General features: G+C 56.9%; 1 long non-coding RNA gene across 1 annotated transcript; it reads left to right on the top strand.

Moving 5' to 3' along the window:
• The first annotated feature begins 803 nt into the window (after nucleotides 1-803).
• On the top strand, nucleotides 804-5,193 carry LOC103676656. Its single transcript, XR_572184.2, has 2 exons — nucleotides 804-1,027; nucleotides 4,640-5,193. It is a non-coding gene; the product is annotated as an uncharacterized LOC103676656 (long non-coding RNA).
• The last annotated feature ends 705 nt before the right edge of the window (nucleotides 5,194-5,898 follow it).

The raw sequence follows: 5,898 nt of genomic DNA, 5'->3' as shown, positions 1-5,898 counted from the left end.
GGGGGGGGGGGTGTGGGCGCTCTGGCCACTTCCTGTTTCAGGAGCCCACCCCAGGCCGGGAGCTGTGGAGCAGTAGGGCAAGTGGCAACTGTGAAAAGAAGAGAAAGCAGCTGATATTCCGTCCTTGTCATCTCAGAGAAGACAGACTGGTCAGTTTATCCCTCTCGAACCTTCCACCGAAAGCTGTCGGCCAGCGATGTCTGCAACATCTCCCCGACCTTACGCGAGTAAACGTACTTGCTCCCGCGACTGCAAAGGAGTCCATGCAGCTCCGGGGTCTTCCTTCCTCCCTAAGCCTCGCGCCGGAGGACAAGGCAGAGTGTGCACCGGAACCGCCAAGATCCGGCCATGGTTCAGGATGCCGGCATCGGCCCCTGGCTCCCCCGCATTGCCCACTCCCGCAAAGGCCGACTTCCGTCCACATGGCTGGGCTCCATAAGCACGGTAACATAGCGGTCGCTCAGAGGGGCGTGCACCCGAGGGGCGCCCTGCTTTTCCCCCACCACAACCTCAGACCCGGGCGTCGGCCTCCCTGCAGGTCCACCAAGCCTTTCCACGGCCCTCTCCCCCCAGCACGTCTGAAGCGGAACGGAAGTCCGGAGGGCGGACCCCGGTTCACAGGTTGGAGGGCCTCCCCTCCGCGAGCCAGGCCCCCGCTTGGCTGGAGCGGGGACGGCCTCGTGCCCGAGACCCCGCGACCCCGCGGCTCCGACAGCCCGACCGACGGCCGTCTCCGTGGCTCCTCGGCCTTCCCCGGGCGGGCGGCGGCAGCCGGTGGAGCTCGGCCGGGAGGGGGCGCGCCCGGCCTGGCCCGAAGGCGGGAGCGCGCGGGGCGAAGGCCGGGGCGGGGAGCCCCCACGAACTGAGCACCTAGTAGGCGCCACGGCCTGCCCGGAGGCGGCGCGGCTGCGGGGAGCTCGCCTGCCTTCAGGGAGCTTGCGAGGGAGGCGGGGAGCGCGGAGCCGGTCCCAGGGAAGGCCGCCGCAGAGGCTGCTGGGAATGACTACGAGCCGCCGGACGCAGGAAGGTGAGGGAGAGCCTCCCGGAGGCCGCAGGAGCTAGAAAGCGCGTGAGGGAGAGTGGCATTGCATCGGGGCAGGGCATTCCAGACAAAGCCAAACCCCGCTCTCGGTGTCTTCTGGAAGGGAAGAAGCCAGGTAGCGGGAGAACGGGAACCCAGGAGAAGAGGCATGGGAGGCAAGGAGGGAGAGGCAGGCGGGGCAGTTGATAAAGAGCTGAGCAGAGGTTTGGTTTTCATTCTGAGAACGACTGGAAGCTGGAAGCCAGAGAGAGGACCAAGCGATCCCTCGGGCTGCCGCAGGGACGGTCCAAGAGGACGCAGGGCCCTCTGTCAGGAGGGCCTGGCAGGGGTGCGGGCAGGGTGAGGGTGCTTTGGGCCGGGACACAGAGCAGGGCCGGGGCCCGGCTCCCGTCACTCCCCACCCCCGGCCGGCGCGCCTGTGTAGTGAGCAGAGGCCCCGCGAGCGCGGGCGGCAGGACAAAGGCTTTGCAGCAGCCGCGCGGGCAGGGAGGAGCGCAGGCTGAAGTGGAACCTGGGGTGGGGGGCAGTCGCACAGTAGCCTGCAGGCCCTCCCCACTCCTCTGCGCGCCCAGAGCCTCCGGCGGCAGCGCACGCCGCCCACGCCTAGTGCGAGAGCCTCTGGGAGTGGAGCGGGGAGCCGCTCGGAACCGGAATGAGCTGGTTTAGAGCGGCCGCCTTTCCCTCCTCCCTCTCCCCCACCCGGGGCCTCCCTCTCCTTCAGCGACTGGCTGGTTTTTGCCGCAGTCCCTGACCAAGGTAAACAGAAGAGGAAAGAGGGAAGAATGCTCTGTTTCCATGGCAACCCAGAGGGCAGTGGATTCGGCTCTCTTGGATGTGCTTCAGGGGAAGAAAAGGCTCACTAGAAAACAACGGGGAGACAGGCCCCTTCACCATGCGCACGGTGGGGGATTGTTCTGGAACATGGTGAGGGCCTGGATGGAAGGGGGAGGGGACGAGAGGAGTCAGGCGCCATCAATGCCATGGCAGAGGAGGAGGAGGGCTGGGGGACAAACCAAAAAAGCAGCTATGCTCGCTATCGTGACAACTGTCCATCAGTGGCTCAATCCTCACACCCAGGGAGCAGAAAACAGAGATGGCAGAGATCTCAGAACCTCCCCAAATGCACACCTGGCTGTCCCTTTCCAGAAAATCCTTCCGTGGGGCAGCTCAGCCAAAGGGCAGCCACAGAGGTTGGATCCGGAGCCTCAAGGCCAAAGACAGGTTTTGTCTGAAACGGAGAAGCCCACTGTTCTCCAACTGCAGAGTGAGCTGGGGGGGGGGGGGTGGGGCCCCTTCGGTGCTGCCCTCAAAGACCTCGCGGGCTCTCCCTGAACCTCCTTCAGACTCCTGGAAGGCTGGCACCTCAATATGGCATCGTGACTGTGGAAAAGTCATCCTTTTGGTGAAGAGGGGAGTGTGATGGAATAACAGAACAGCTTCTGCACAGGATTATGGGCATGGGGGGTCCCAGGGGGCTGTCCATTGTCACCATGTCACTGTCCTGCTGCTGACCCCAACTCTCCTGTGCACTGAGGACTTCTCTCAGGAGCAACCTGTGGGCATCAGAAACCTCTTCTGTTTTCCAGGCTTCGTATTAGATTCATTAGAAACTTGTTCCGCCTCAAGAATCGGCCTAGAGGCTTGTGGGGGCCTCTCACCTGTCTAGGCAGGGATGGCAGAAAATCCGGGACAGAGGGTGGTAGGAAGTGATAAGCTTCCTGCTCCCACAAAGCAGAAAAGACCTCGATGGCTCCAGCCCAGAGAAGCAGCAGCAGCAGCAATGATTTGCAGGAAACTGCAGGGAGGTGCCTCAGCCCCCCCCCCCCCCCCCCGTAAGTGCTCACCCACGCGTTGTACAGCCCACACCCTTCTAGCACAAGCCCTCAGGTGCTGTGGTCTAACTGGAGACCCCTCCAGATCAGGACCCAAGGTGGGGAGGGAACGCCAGCAGCAGACAGGATTGACAGACCTGCTTTTCCTTTGCAAAACACCCAGAAGTGCCAGGTTTACTCAACTCTTTCCACGACCTATGGATTCCAAACTTCTGTGACCTTAACTCCTGCCACTGACCCTTTATTCATTCCATTCCAGCTCCCCTTTGCTGTTCCTTGACCAGGCAGGCTCCCACATCAGGTCCATGGCACTGGCTGTGCCCTGGAAGACTCTTTCTCCAGTATCCACATGGCCAATCTCTCACCCCCAGTTCTTTATTCAAATGTAATCCTTTCAAGGCAGAGCCAGGGCTGGGGTGAGTGAGGTGTGTGAAGCAACATGGCCGTCCCTGACCCCTTGGTTTAAAATTGTGTATTGCCACCCCCACTCGTTCTCCCTTATCCTCCTCCCACAGAATGCAACACCCTCTCACTTGTCCTTTCTCTTGTGTATTGTCCGACCTCTCCTATTAGAACGGAAGTGCCAGGAGGGCGGGCATTGTCTCCGTCCTGCATGGCTGAGATACTCGGGAGGTGCACTGGGAGGAGATGTAGAGATGGTGGTGGGGACAAGGTGGGAACGGACCCACCTCTTAGAACCACACAGGCTCTTCTATCAAGGAGCCCTGACACCTGCAACCAGCAGCTCCTGTCCTGCCTCACGAGACTCCCACCGTTTAAAGTGTCCTATAGCGAACTGGCAACAGCAGGTCCTAACAATCCGTCAGACAAACCCCCCACTTGCGGCGTGTCACCTTCAGTTTCCTGCCTGCCTGCCTCTTTCCTGATTGACCTGATAAATTCAGGACAGCTTTTATTGCTTTTGGCAAAAAACTGCCATTAAGATTTACAGAGCCAAAAGCTGGTACAATGTAACCTTCAGAGTAATTTACACAGTGAGTTTCAAAAGATGAAAAGTTAGCATTTCAGAGGTAATTTCATAAAAAGGATTATCAGATTAATCACTGTGTCAATTTAATAGTGGTGTCTCAAATAATTAATTAGCTTTCTTGGAGTCAGCAATGCAAAGAGGGACTCTACGAGGAATAAAAATGGCTGTGTCGGACAGTAAGTGTGTTTTGGGCAATAGATCTTGAGAGAATTCTCTTCGGAATTACCCCATGCAACCCCATGTGTGGGTTCTGTGGCTCAGAGACATAACAAGAGGAGAAAAGCTCTGGGAGCGCCCGAGGCTCCCTGAGACCCTTTGGTTGTGACGGGTGCAGGCTTGTCTACACCTGCTGAGGGAAGCTGCCCCGCCACGTGTTGAATTGCGCTCTGACACCTGGAAGATGTGTCTAACCACACTGTGCGGTGACAGGCTGCTCTGAAGGGAGAGCAGGTGTGAGCTGCGGCGTGCCTGTGAGGTCCCCTGTGAGATCTCTGCTATGGAATACGGTCAGCTCGGCCCGGCCAGTTGTAAACCCAGCCTGAACGGTTCCGTGGCGACGGAGCACTCAGCCACCACAGGTCGGGGCAAGGTGGTGTCTTCAGTGGGTGTTACAGGTTGCATTAGTCCCCCCCCCCCAAAAAAAACCGTTGCAGTCCTAACCCCTCATACCTCAGAATGTGCTCTTATTCGGAGACAGGGTCTTTACAGAGGTCATCAAGTTAAAATGAGGTCATTGGGACAGGTCCCAATCCAGTATGACTGATACCCTTACAGAAAGAGCGTATCTGGAAACACGCCCATGCGGGAAGAATGGCACGTGAACATGAAGCAGAGAACGGGGTGACGCCATCTAGAACACCAAAGATCGCCAGCAGCCACCAGAGCTGGGGGGAGAAGCAGGGCACAGATTCGCCCTCACAGCCTCAGAAGGAACCGCTGACACCCTATCTCGGACTTCTGGCCTCCAGAACTGCATGATAAGTTCTGTTGTTTAAGCCACTTAGTGTGTGGTACTTTGTTATTAGGAAACAATTCAGTGGGGGCATCATGGAGACTTGGGTTCCTGTATTTTGTGTGTTTTTAAAAGACTTTGCTTTTTTAAGAGCAGTTTTAGGTTCACAGCAAAATTGAGAAGGTACAGAGATCTCCCCTGGGCCCTCCTCAGCCTTTTCCACCATCAACGTCCAGCACCAGTTGTACCTTTGTTACCACTGAGGAACCCACACGGAACCATGGTTACCACCCAGAGTCCACGGTCTGCCTTCGAGCTCACTCTCAGGGGCGTGCATTCTGTGGCTTTGGACAGACGTATAAAGACACGTGTGCACCATTGTGGTGTGATCTCCTACAGTCTCCTCACTCAAAACTCTGCTCCATCTATTCATCCTCCCCTCCTTCCAACCCCTGCAACCCTGGGTCTTTTCACTGTCTCCATAGTCTTGCTTTTTCCAGAATGCCAGATCGTTGGAATTACTACAGTCGGTAGCCTTTTCAGACTGGCTTCTTTCACTTAATCAATATGTGTTCAGGTTTCTCCCACGTCCTTTCATGATTGGGTAGCCCGTTGTCTGGATGTACCACCATTTATCCATTTCCTTTTTCCTTAAAAAAACATTTTTTTAAAATATTTTATTTATTTATTTATTTAACAGAGACAGCCAGCGAGAGAGGGAACACAAGCAGGGGGAGTGGGAGAGGAAGAAGCAGGCTCCCAGCGGAGGAGCCTGATGTGGGGCTCGATCCCGTAACGCCGGGATCACACCCTGAGCTGAAAGCAGACGCCCAACCGCTGCGCCACCCAGGCGCCCCTAAAAAAACATTTTTTTAAACACCAGCTCAGGACAGAATATAAAGATATGACAAATCTGGTAGTAGGTACAAGAATATTCTCAATACTTTCTTTTAAAGAATTAAAAAGAGTCAGGCCCTTTCTCCTGGGGTTGCTGACCAGATTGGCTCCGAGCCTGGAGCTGTGGGGGCCAGTGGCCTCTGCTTGAGGAGAGCCTGCGCTGAAGAGAGCAAGCTGGTAGCCC

This window comes from Ursus maritimus, unplaced genomic scaffold (genome assembly GCF_017311325.1).
Source record: "Ursus maritimus isolate PB19 unplaced genomic scaffold, ASM1731132v1 scaffold_3, whole genome shotgun sequence".
Taxonomy (NCBI): Eukaryota; Metazoa; Chordata; class Mammalia; order Carnivora; family Ursidae; genus Ursus; species Ursus maritimus.
Note: the sequence above shows the minus strand (reverse complement) of the source record. Positions and strands in the feature narration are given on the sequence as shown.